The sequence below is a fragment of the Anopheles funestus genome, chromosome 2RL (assembly GCF_943734845.2).
Source record: "Anopheles funestus chromosome 2RL, idAnoFuneDA-416_04, whole genome shotgun sequence".
NCBI classification, from domain to species: Eukaryota; Metazoa; Arthropoda; class Insecta; order Diptera; family Culicidae; genus Anopheles; species Anopheles funestus.
Genome location: NC_064598.1, coordinates 44,990,666 through 45,003,111, shown reverse-complemented (window position 1 = coordinate 45,003,111; position 12,446 = coordinate 44,990,666). Strand labels below are relative to the sequence as shown.

The 12,446-nt window shown below is 39.6% G+C and overlaps 1 protein-coding gene across 1 annotated transcript in view; it reads right to left on the bottom strand.

Annotated features, from left to right (window-relative positions):
• LOC125766046 (uncharacterized) overlaps positions 1-12,446 on the bottom strand; it is a 96,223-nt gene that overhangs the window by 17,971 nt on the left and 65,806 nt on the right. The window lies entirely within an intron of this gene.

The window sequence follows — 12,446 nt, the reverse complement described above, 5'->3', positions numbered from 1 at the left end:
ATATACGCAAGCGGGCGATGAAAGTAATGAATTCAATACGCTTAAAGTTCAACCAGCTTGCGTTCACAATCACAAAACCTTCTCGTACCCATTATCGAAAATATACCACCGAAAAAACATACATTCAAATGATATCTATGCAAAGCCAACTTAAAACAACCGAGCAATCCGAATGTACAAGAAGCCTAAAAGTAAACACGCAGGAAACACGATACAGTGTTTTCCATGTCAATTCAAAATTGTTATTTGATTTAAAAAAAACTGCAAAAAAGTAATTTTTGGATACATAGTCAGTTTTACGGTTTCGAAATAAAAGAAACTTGCATTGATTAGTCGATTGTAATATAAAATTAAGCGTATTTTACAACAAAACCCGTTCATTGATTTTAAACATTGGATTACAACTTGCAATTGACATGAAACACACTGTGCCTTCGCCAAATCGTCACTTCCACCTCCATCAATCTTCTTCACTCCCACCCTCAATGACCAGGGAACACTTCTGTCATGTTGAGAAATGTCTATTTGCTCTGGATAACTCTACCTCCTATATTAAAATACCTTGGTACAGTCTTAAAAAAGAGAACAAGAACAAGAGAACAAGCTTAGAGAGTTTTGAATGAGACAGACAGAGAGAGAGAGAGAGAGAGAGAGAGAGAGAGACAGAGAGAGAGAGAGAGAGAGAGAGAGAGACCGGTGAATGATTGGTATGTTGGGGTTTGTCAATCGTATTGGAAATCAGTAAGATTGTGTTATCAAACTTTGTCGCAAACGTTCTACTCTCCCATTTCTACCATCCGCGATAACGATAAGAACAGCTTAACGTCAACATTCGAGGTGACACATGTATCAATCGAACGGAAAAAATACAAAATTCCAAATCCAAATCCAAATTTTCAACATTATCTATCTATATCTATCTATCTATATCTATGTATCTATATCTATACATACATACATATATATATAAAATTCTCGCGTCGCGGTGTTAGTGTGCAAACTCCTCCAAAACGGCTGCACCGATTTGTATGAAATTTTCGCTGAACGTTCGTTAGGTATGAGAATAGGTTTACCGCTATTTTTCGTTTCGCTAGGTGGCCCTGGCCAATATTATGAGTGCTTTTCTGTTTTTCCTACGGGAGTTATCAAGTAGGCATAGCCATTTTTGAAACACGAGTAATGTTGAACACTACTGAAACAAAAAAGTTCTAACGAATAAATCAATTAAACACATGACGATTTATTAGTGCAATTTTATTCATTAAAGCGTAAAGTGAGTGATAAATAAGTAGAAAGCAAGTGTGTGAATAATTAAAAAATGCTATTTAGTGGATTGCGGCTCAGTAGTACATGTGGAATCCGCGCCTTACACGGAAGTACCTGAATCAAATCGCAATCGTCAAGGAAAGCCAGAAATGCCCCCTGAAGTAGCAGATGAAGATCAGCCACAAAAAAAGAAGAAAAATTGCTTTGACTGGGACTTAATCCGAATATCATTTGGATTAAGAATGGCAATAATTTAATAAATTTCAATTAATCTACGATATTCTCTAATCGCCACTCTAATAATGCCACACGAATCAAGATTGAACATTCAAAATGTTTGCTTTACTTACAAAACGCATGTTTAAGGGTAAAGCTAGGTTTGCCGGGTAAGCTAACCAACGTAAATCAACGTAAACAGCAAAATGCACTAAATGTTAGCAAGGCACCAAATTATTAAAGGAGTTTTAATAACATTCAACTCTATACTTTACATACACCACACTACAGCTATCATCGAACTCCAGACAGACGTCATCGTATCACGTATGTAGCTTATCAGCGTGTGCCAGATGCGGATGACGTAAGTTATATGAATATTTAGCAGTTAAAAAACTGTTTAAATACTTTTGTTGTTTACAACAACGGCCCAACGTTTGACAGCGCAAGATGAGCGAGCGAAATGAGGAGCGAAACGACCGAGCGAGACGGTTGCGGACAAGTTTAGGGATATTCATCCGATCCGAAGGATCGCGGGCGGCTCGGATGAACTTCGGAAAGGAGTAACGACCGCGATCGGTTGTAAAAAAAGAGCATAAAAGTGCGTAAGAAGGGACGCTAGTTCTCTTTTTTTCGATAGAAACAGCCTCAGAAGCAAACAGTGATTTTTTAATTAAAGATTGTACTCTATTATTAGAAAAACTGTTTCTTGATACTTTTGGCAACGGTTAGAAAGAAAGGGCTCGTTGCTGGACGCAACAACTTTGTTAAACCTTCTCCAATCGCTTTAAGTACATGATTAAAGTTTAACTTACTCACATCAAGGCTGAGGCTGAGGTTTTCGATTATCTGATTCACTTCCTCTGTACTTCCGTTTTTGGGCTAATGAAAGAGTCACCCTAGATGACTTTGAATTGTTCGCACCGCACTTGTATTACACCACACTTTGAAACTTTAGGGAGGTTTGTATCTTTCTCCAATAATATTCTTTCTCGCGGTACAATTGTCTATTGCGACAACTTTTCAGCTTAGTGCAACACTTGAGCCAGAGACCTCAGACAAAACACGTCCGTCCACGTTGGAGCTGAGCGAAAGAAGAAATCAAAAGATACAGAACACAAGGTACATTGATATGAGGCAGAGTTAATCCAAGATGTACATAGTAAGTGGTGAACATTTATCAATATGTGTAAGTTTGCCTTTGTGTCAATGGCCAAAAATACACCCTTACTTATATAACCTCGTACTCGCGTAGGTAGTGCAATTTTGATTGAATTTTGTACATTTTCAAGTTTTAAACAAATTTCCACTTAGTTCTAAAAGATGTTTTGACTTCAATTTAATTGTACAATAGTTTCACACTACACTCACACACACTTCGAATTATACTTTCATTCTATCAAACATTTTTACACCTTTACTTCTATAACCTTCTGCGTTGAAATGTGCCTATAAATGTATGTAAAAACGAAAAAATGTTAATTGGGGAAGAAGGCAGGATCACCCTGTATCGAAGGAGCACAGAAAGGACTCTGACAGGGTATAAAAGGGGATCATTAGCAAAGGAGCGAGGGAACGAGAAGTTTAAAATAAAGTTGGTTGCTCCCGTTAAATTCGTGTGTGCGACTTTGAATCTTTTTTCCTTTTTTCACATCTGGTGTCAGAAGTGGGATATACCGATTCCCTGAAAAACTGTTAGCTGTGTGCGGCTGGTCGAGTAAGAGTGCTGTGTGCGCAAAAATATCGACCTGCGCGTGTGTGCGATACCGATTCCCGGGAAATATACGGTGCGTTGGCTGTGTGCTGTTGTTCGTGTGAGAGTGCTGTGTGCGCTGGAAAAAACGATTGACGCGTGCGTGTGCGTAATCTGTGTCCGTCTATTCGGGCGTGTGTACCGTGGTGTTATTGAACAATGGAACGATTGGTGGAAGAATTTACGCGTGTTGGCCTGGTGAGGAAGTGTGAAATGGCTGGGTTGGTTACGTCCGGCAATAAAGAGGACCTGGCGAAACGGATCATTGATGCCGGAATAACGTTAGAAGCCGCTCTCGAGCAAAATCCCGTCGAAGATGACGCAAACGCAACGGGCTATCTTTACGCTGAAGTCGGATCGGTAGTAGATGCGCCAAAACCTGCCATAATCCACACACACCAGTGCAGTCATACTCATTCCGAGATGTGAAGGATGGAATTGAGCCCTATGGTAAAGATCTAACAAAGGATATCCGAGCGTGGTTTGAGGACTTTGAGGGAGTAGCGTAAATGGCACTCTGGTCCGAAGACCAAATGTTCATCATGTGGTTGGCATCGCGAAGGGTTCCTAGCAACGGAAAAAGGTATATCATCTTACCCGGCGTTACGATCCAAGTTGATTAAAGAATTCGAAAAGATAATACGCTCAGGTGATGTTCACAGAAGGCTAATGGCAAGACGAAAAACGCATAAGGAAACCATGCTTGAGTATGTGTATTAGAGATGTGCACACTGAGTAAGAGTGAGTGTGTGAGTTTAATCCTGCAAAGGAGTTTATGATTTCAACTCAGCATAAGAAGTTTTTATGACTCTTTTACTCACTCCTTGCCGACTAAGGCAGCGCGCTGTCACTTCTCGAACAAGACAAACCAGACAAAACCACAAGAACAAACCCAAGCAATCATATGGAGGTGCTCTGTCAACCTGCATAGAACAAACCAGACAAACACGACATAGAACAAAACAGTTTGATTTTGTCTTGCATGTCTGTGTCACACCTTGAAACTCTCTATACCTTGTTGTCAAATATCACCGAAGCGGTTTGTGTGCTGGATTGCTTTATTAACAGTTATTGTGAAACAGAGAATTTCAGATTTTTAGCATACATAAACTCACCGAAATTGGAACTAAACGAGGTAAGATTGCTTAGGAATAGTACTAGGCATTGAAATTGTCGATGGAGTGACAGTTCTACACGACAATTGGCACCTTTCGAACAGTGTCGTGTTTGTCTTGTTCACAAGTAACAATTGACGCCTAGCTCGTAGGCAAAGGGGGTGAGAAGGGAAGAGAAACAACGAGGAGAAGAGCAGTGGTGAGTTTAACTGCACGGTTTGGTTAAGGAGTGAAAGAGATAGAACGTAGAAAGAAAGAGAAAGACTGAGAACGATGCGATGACAATTTGGAATTGTAAACATAAATAAACCGGCATCATCAAACAATCATCAGGTTATCACCGAGTTTTGAGTTAAATGTATTTTTATACTGTTTTTTTATAAACAATAGTAAGAAAATGGAAAACGTGAGACAAAGTAAGATGGGCAAGAAATTAAGCAGCGGACGCCAAAGACTGGAACAGTTGTTTATAGAGAGCGACGAAGACGAAGAATGCCAACCTACTTATGCAAACGATGATGAAGCGCAGCGAAATGAGACGTTTAAAATGAAACTGCGAATGTGGGCCCTTTCGCATCGTATAAGACATACCGCTCTAAAGGATTTGTTGGCAATTATTCGTGATTCTATCGACTATCATGTACCTAAAGATTCATGAATGGAATCAGGTCCCTTCCAACCTTATCCCTTTGAAGGGAAACTCCCTTTGAAGGGAAATTTTTTAAAGACTAAGTTAGGACGTTATCACAAGTAATCAGTAGGTTAATTGAGCTAAGGGAATTAAAAACAAATATAAATATCGATAACAATGTTTATCCAATGGTCACGAATAGAAAAAAGAGGTAATATTAACTACCCATCTGGCAGAAAGACACTCACGGAGCTCATAAAATGATCGACTAATCGTACGACCAGCTAAACGACTAGGCGAAGTTAGTCGATCGATATTTCCGAAGCGACCCGACCGCGCGTCGTTGAATCCGAAGCAACCCGATCGTGGGCCGATTAATCCAAAGCGAGCCAATCGCGTGCGCCGATTATCCTGAGCGAACCGATCGTGCGCCATTTCTTTCGACAGTCACGTACACAAAAATTTACACTTAAAATATTTTTTTTTATTTCACAATATTTTTTCACAATATTAACAAGTGTTGTTAATTCACCTTTTATATTATTTTTAACTACTATAAGTTAGTAAATTAATCACATTAGCACTTTAAAAGAACAAAAAAACTTCAAAACACGTATACGATGAAATCTTCTCTGTAGATGAACATCCTTCCTGCACTGTTCACTGTTGCATGATGTTGCGGCTGTCGATGCTGTTTGATTCCACCCTTGAATGGTCTTCTGAAACACTTGAAATGGAAACACAAGAACATAATTAGCATCGAATAAAAGTGCTGTATATTTTTCAACACTTTTACATACCTTTGAGGACACAGTTCGTTGGTAATTCACTATATTAAACCTCCTCAAATCAACGCGTCCGTATTGCACTCTCTCGGATCACGAAGTCCGGCAACGCGGACTGTGTGCATGTGCGTGTTCTGCGTTTGCTTCTTCCTTTTTTCTTTGTAAACTGTTTGAAAATCACACTCGGGTCGCTCGGTCAGCACGATCAACACCAACACATTGACAAAACCGCTCACCACAGGGCACGAACCGCAAAAACCATTCAAAAATAGCGAGATGGAATGATGAAAAAGCGAGAGGTCAATATCAAATCTTCGGAAAATGTCATGTGGGTATAACGTCTAGATTCACTTTAAGAAATGGCGATAGAAACGGATGGTTTATCACAAATAATAATAAAATCATATCGATGAACTAGATACTGGTTTGTTGTTGTTTTTGTTGTTGTTTTCGTTCTCCATGCCATTTTGTTCTTGCCTAAAAGACACAGGCATTATTATTATTGGACAACTGCAAATGTGCTAGCACGACATCCGTATAGCTGTGTGGCAAGCATGGAGCACTGCAGTGCACATACATAATCGGTAAGAGTTCAACACTTGTTCATACTAACCAGCCAATTTGTCCACAGATATACGAACAAGATGAGACAACGCCGATAGAAGAGAAAAAAAAAACAATTCAATAATATACATAATAAGTCTGCTTCACGTGTACATTTCATTTTTGGCCGCCATGACACATTTTTATGATCGCCATTATTAAATTTGTACCCATCCCAAGCAAAAAGTTTCAACTTGTCAAAAGCAAATGCCGGAATGTCTCCCTCTAAACAGTATCCCGTGCCTGCTCGCACTTACACTGAGCGAGAGTCGGTCAGAAAGCTCGAGTCGTGTCTGATGAGTTTTCTCATGCCGTTCGCTTCTCTTGCGTTATGCCCTCTTGCTCGTACTCACGCTCGTTCTACCGTCGATGCAAAAGTGTACAATCCGCGCGGTTGTCAGACTACTCCAAACACCAACAAGAACAACAAATGCATTGGTTTACAACAACAAATCGAAGCTACCCGAGTTATTCGCGCGATCGTATACAGAATCGCTGATGAATCGCTGTACATTTGTTTTCCTATTTTTAATAATTATTATTAACATAATTATCATTACATATTAAGAGAGGCGAATGCACCAAGACATCATACAAAAATAAAACAACAAACATGATCGAAGCCTCTTTATGTTACTGTTTTCTACCACGATTTTGTTGTGAGCTAATAGACGTTTTGGGCGTTGGAATCCGATTTGATTATACGATCGTGAAATAAAGAACCTCCAAAGTACTAGTTCGTCATATGCTCACACTGCAGAATTATCCCAACATTTGTATCATGTGTATACGTTGTATCATATGAATTGAAGCATATGCATGGTGATCCCAATGATTCAAACGATATTTTTATCTTAAGGAATGTATGCATGGCTTGTCGGTCAGACCCATCGTCAAATGATCAACCGATGAAATAATGCGCAAACTATGTGTGTACATGCAGGGTTCGATGATCGAACTCTCATATTGGAAAATTAAAGTTTTACAACACTGACTAGTGAAAACAGGTATGCCAACACTGCAGTAACACTGCGTTAAGCGTTAGATAAAGATAATACGTAAAATGAGTGAAAAGTTGATAGCAAGATATATGTGTGTGTAGTCGGCCCGGTAGTACATGCGGCGCCTTATAGGACAGAATCTGGTATCAACTCCGAATCTTCAAGGAAAGCCAGAAATCCTCCTAAAGCTTTAATGTCACAAAAGAAGAAGGAAAATTACTTTATTTCTAATTATAAGTTCCATCGAGAATGGTAATAATTTAAAATTTCTCAATAAATCAACGATTTTTTTCTATTTGCCATTTTAATAATGCCACACGGATCTTGACTGAACATTTCAAATGTTTGCTAGAAAACTTTTGTATTGAAAGCATAGGTAGGTTTTCGGGCTCAGCTGGTAACATTATAAAAAAGAAACAATGAATACATGAAATGTCATATCGAATGTTGGGCGACCTTGAGACACTTCCAAAAGGCTCGTAACGGCTTGATGTTGAGAACGCAGATCATCCAAGATAAAGAGGCAAAATTTCAAAGAGTACGTGCAGCATGGCAGGGTTCATGATGCCCTAAACCAGTGTCGGATCTAACTGTAGGCGGAGTAGGCGATCGTCTAGAAATGACTACAAGAAACGACTACAAGAAATGAAAACGACTACAAGAGCAAATGTCGAAAAGATCGAGCAGGTGATGACAGAAAACGTAACATCACTAGTGTATCAAAAGACTGATTTGATGGCTCCAAGATTATCTGATTGGCAAGTCTATTCAAGCTCCAAAGCAAGGTCACTTACGCAATGCAGGCTTAGCAAGGCAAGGCTTAGCAGAATGCGTACTAGTGAGCTACCCTTGCACCGTCGAAAAATCGTACAGTCTTAAAAGAACTTAGAGAACAAGCTTCGAGAGTTTTGAATGAGACAGACAGAGAGAGAGAGAGAGAGAGAGAGAGACAGAGAGAGAGAGAGAGTGAGAGAGAGACCGGTGAATTATTGATATGTTGGGGTTTGTCAATCGTATCGGAAATCAGTAAGATTTTGTATCAAACTTTGTCGCAAACGTTCAACTCTCCCATTTCTACCATCCGCGATAACGATAAGAACAGCTTAACGTCAACATTCGAGGTGACACATGTAACAATCGAACGGAAAAAAAATACAAAATTCCAAATCCAAATCCAAATTTTCAACATTATCTATCTATATCTATCTATCTATATCTATGTATCTATATCTATACATACATACATATATATAAAATTCTCGCGTCGCGGTGTTAGTGTGCAAACTCCTCCGAAACGGCTGCACCGATTTGTATGAAATTTTCGCTGAACGTTCGTTAGGTATGAGAATAGGTTTACCGCTATTTTTCGTTTCGCTAGGTGGCCTCTGGCCAATATTATGAGTTCTTTTCTGTTTTTCCTACGGGAGTTATCAAGTAGGCATAGCCATTTTTCCAACACGAATAATGTTGAACACTAGGTACTGAAAAAAAAGTTCTAACGAATATATCAATCAAAGTAGGTACACATGACGATTTATTAGTGCAATTTTATTCATTAAAGCGTAAAGTGAGTGATAAATAAGTAAAAAGCAAGTGTGTGAATAATTAAAAAATGCTATTTAGTGAATTGCGGCTCAGTAGTACATGTGGAATCCGCGCCTTACACGGAAGTACCTGAATCAAATCGCAATCGTCAAGGAAAGCTAGAAATGCCCCCTGAAGTAGCAGATGAAGATCAGCCACAAAAAAAGAAGAAAAATTGCTTTGACTGGGACTTAATCCGAATATCATTTGGATTAAGAATGGCAATAATTTAATAAATTTCAATTAATCTACGATATTCTCTAATCGCCACTCTAATAATGCCACACGAATCAAGATTGAACATTCAAAATGTTTGCTTTACTTACAAAACGCATGTTTAAGGGTAAAGCTAGGTTTGCCGGGTAAGCTAACCAACGTAAATCAACGTAAACAGCAAAATGCACTAAATGTTAGCAAGGCACCAAATTATTAAAGGAGTTTTAATAACATTCAACTCTATACTTTACATACACCACACTACAGCTATCATCGAACTCCAGACAGACGTCATCGTATCACGTATGTAGCTTATCAGCGTGTGCCAGATGCGGATGACGTAAGTTATATGAATATTTAGCAGTTAAAAAACTGTTTAAATACTTTGTTAAACCTTCTCCAATCGCTTTAAGTACATGATTAAAGTTTAACTTACTCACATCAAGGCTGAGGCTGAGGTTTTCGATTATCTGATTCGGTTTCCTCTGCACTTCGGTTTTTGGGCTAATGAAGTAGTCACCCTAGATGACTTTGAATTGTTCGCACCGCACTTGTATTACACCACACTTTGAAACTTTAGGGAGGTTTGTATCTTTCTCCAATAATAATCTTTCTCGCGGTACAATTGTCTATTGCGACAACTTTTCAGCTTAGTACAACACTTGAGCCAGAGACCTCAGACAAAACACGTCCGTCCACGTTGGAGCTGAGCGAAAGAAGAAATCAAAAGATACAGAACACAAGGTACATTGATATGAGGCAGAGTTAATCCAAGATGTACATAGTAAGTGGTGAACATTTATCAATATGTGTAAGTTTGCCTTTGTGTCAATGGCCAAAAATACACCCTTACTTATATAACCTCGTACTCGCGTAGGTAGTGCAATTTTGATTGAATTTTGTACATTTTCAAGTTTTAAACAAATTTCCACTTAGTTCTAAAAGATGTTTTGACTTCAATTTAATTGTACAATAGTTTCACACTACACTCACACACACTTCGAATTATACTTTCATTCTATCAAACATTTTTACACCTTTACTTCTATAACCACCTGGGTATGTAATGCATTTTATATTTGAACTTTTCTGCGTTGAAATGTGCCTATAAATGTATGCAAAAACGAAAAAATGTTAATTGGGGAAGAAGGCAGGATCACCCTGTATCGAAGGAGCACAGAAAGAACTCTGACAGGGTATAAAAGGGGATCATTAGCAAAGGAGCGAGGGAACGAGAAGTTTAAAATAAAGTTGGTTGCTCCCGTTAAATTCGTGTGTGCGACTTTGAATCTTTTTTCCTTTTTTCACATCTGGTGTCAGAAGTGGGATATACCGATTCCCTGAAAAACTGTTAGCTGTGTGCGGCTGGTCGAGTAAGAGTGCTGTGTGCGCAAAAATATCGACCTGCGCGTGTGTGCGATACCGATTCCCGGGAAATATACGGTGCGTTGGCTGTGTGCTGTTGTTCGTGTGAGAGTGCTGTGTGCGCTGGAAAAAACGATTGACGCGTGCGTGTGCGTAATCTGTGTCCGTCTATTCGGGCGTGTGTACCGTGGTGTTATTGAACAATGGAACGATTGGTGGAAGAATTTACGCGTGTTGGCCTGGTGAGGAAGTGTGAAATGGCTGGGTTGGTTACGTCCGGCAATAAAGAGGACCTGGCGAAACGGATCATTGATGCCGGAATAACGTTAGAAGCCGCTCTCGAGCAAAATCCCGTCGAAGATGACGCAAACGCAACGGGCTATCTTTACGCTGAAGTCGGATCGGTAGTAGATGCGCCAAAACCTGCCATAATCCACACACCAGTCATACTGTCATACTCATTCCGAGATGTGAAGGATGGAATTGAGCCCTATGGTAAAGATCTAACAAAGGATATCCGAGCGTGGTTTGAGGACTTTGAGGGAGTAGCGTAAATGGCACTCTGGTCCGAAGACCAAATGTTCATCATGTGTCGATGAAAGATGGTTGGCATCGAGAAGAGTTTCCTAGCAACGGAAAAAGGTATATCATCTTACCCGGCGTTACGATCCAAGCTGATTAAAGAATTCGAAAAGATAATACGCTCAGGTGATGTTCACAGAAGGCTAATGGCAAGACGAAAAACGCATAAGGAAACCATGCTTGAGTATGTGTATTAGAGATGTGCACACTGAGTAAGAGTGAGTGTGTGAGTTTAATCCTGCAAAGGAGTTTATGATTTCAACTCAGCATAAGAAGTTTTTATGACTCTTTTACTCACTCCTTGCCGACTAAGGCAGCGCGCTGTCACTTCTCGAACAAGACAAACCAGACAAACACGACATAGAACAAAACAGTTTGATTTTGGCAGCGCGCTGTCTCTTCTCGAACAAGACAAACCAGACAAAACCACAAGAACAAACCCAAGCAATCATATGGAGGTGCTCTGTCAACCTGCATAGAACAAACCAGACAAACACGACATAGAGCAAAACAGTTTGATTTTGTCTTGCATGTCTGTGTCACACCTTGAAACTCTCTATACCTTGTCAAATTTAACCGAAGCGGCTTGTGTGCTGGATTGCTTTGTTAATAGTTATTGTGGAACAGAGAATTTCAGATTTTTAGCATACATAAACTCACCGAAATTGGAACTAAACGAGGTAACATTGCTTAGCAACAGTACTAGGCATTGAAATTGTGGATGGAGTGACAGTTCTGCGCGACAATTGGCAGAGCGCCTTTCGAACAGTGTCGTGTTTGTCTGGTTCACAAGTAACAATTGACGCCTAGCTCGTAGGCAAAGGGGGTGAGAAGGGAAGAGAAACAACGACGGGAAGAGCAGTGGTGAGTTTAACTGCACGGTTTGGTTAAGGAGTGAAAGAGATAGAACGTAGAAAGAAAGAGAAAGACTGAGAACGATGCGATGACAATTTGGAATTGTAAACATAAATAAACCGGCACCATCAAACAATCATCAGATTATCACCGAGTTTTGAGTTAAATGTATTTTTATACTGTTTTTTTATAAACAATAGTAAGAAAATGGAAAACGTGAGTCAAAGTAAGATGGGCAAGAAATTAAGCAGCGGACGCCAATGACTGGAACAGTTGTTTATAGAGAGCGACGAAGACGAAGAATGCCAGCCTACTTATGCAAACGATGATGAAGCGCAGCGAAATGAGACGTTTAAAATGAAACTGCGAATGTGGGCCCTTTCGCATCGTATAAGACATACCGCTCTAAAGGATTTGTTGGCAATTATTCGTGATTCTATGGACTATCATGTACCTAAAGATTCATGAATGGAA